Below are 837 nucleotides of genomic sequence, written 5' to 3'. Positions count from 1 at the left end.
AATTTTGTTCTTTGGTATTAGGGCGAAGATTAAACACGATTCTTCATTTAATGTCTCTATTTTTCATACGTACATATCACTGGTTCCAGACCTTCTTGACTCTGGTGTACTAGGCATACAGACGCAGACGTACAGACGGTTTTAACTGGGAATAAGAGGTTCCTAATTATATTTGTAATAACAAAAACTGGCTTATATCAATACATGTGGTTCAAATCAAAGAAAACGATGCAAAAATGACCAAAAAAATCTAGCTATCAGATTACCATTATACAGAAGGTACAGAACAACCAGAGCAAGTCATAAAATATTCAGTCTATATTACATTTACATTTAAAACTGAGTTAATGTTTAATGGTCTGTAAGATGTTCACTGACACATTAAGATACATTTGTAATATTTCTAGTAAAAAGTACATTTTAAACTGACTCAGATCAATCATCATTCTGTATTATACGGCTTTAAGATGATTACTTTTTAACTTCTTATAAAGTGAAAGAGCAACAAAAAAGATTTCTGACAAGTATACTAATCTCTTGGTTTTAGATTATGTGTTAACAAATGATAGATATATCAAGAATAGTAAGTTGTTTATATTATGCTTATTAGTCTATATCACACAATTCATTATTCATACAATTCACTATGGCTGCATTTCATACAGAGAATCCATAATTCGCTATGGCTGCATGTCATATAGACTGACTGAATAGAAATCATTATTCAAACAATATTTACCAATAGACTAAATCACTAATTATGGAGAGCATCAAAGAAATAATTGCATACCCTAGTCTTGGTAACATGCTTATTTCAATAATTATTCTATATCGTCA

The sequence above is a fragment of the Penaeus monodon genome, chromosome 19 (assembly GCF_015228065.2).
Source record: "Penaeus monodon isolate SGIC_2016 chromosome 19, NSTDA_Pmon_1, whole genome shotgun sequence".
In the NCBI taxonomy this organism is placed as follows: Eukaryota; Metazoa; Arthropoda; class Malacostraca; order Decapoda; family Penaeidae; genus Penaeus; species Penaeus monodon.
The sequence above is the reverse complement of the archived record's forward strand: the minus strand, read 5'-3'. Positions refer to the sequence as shown.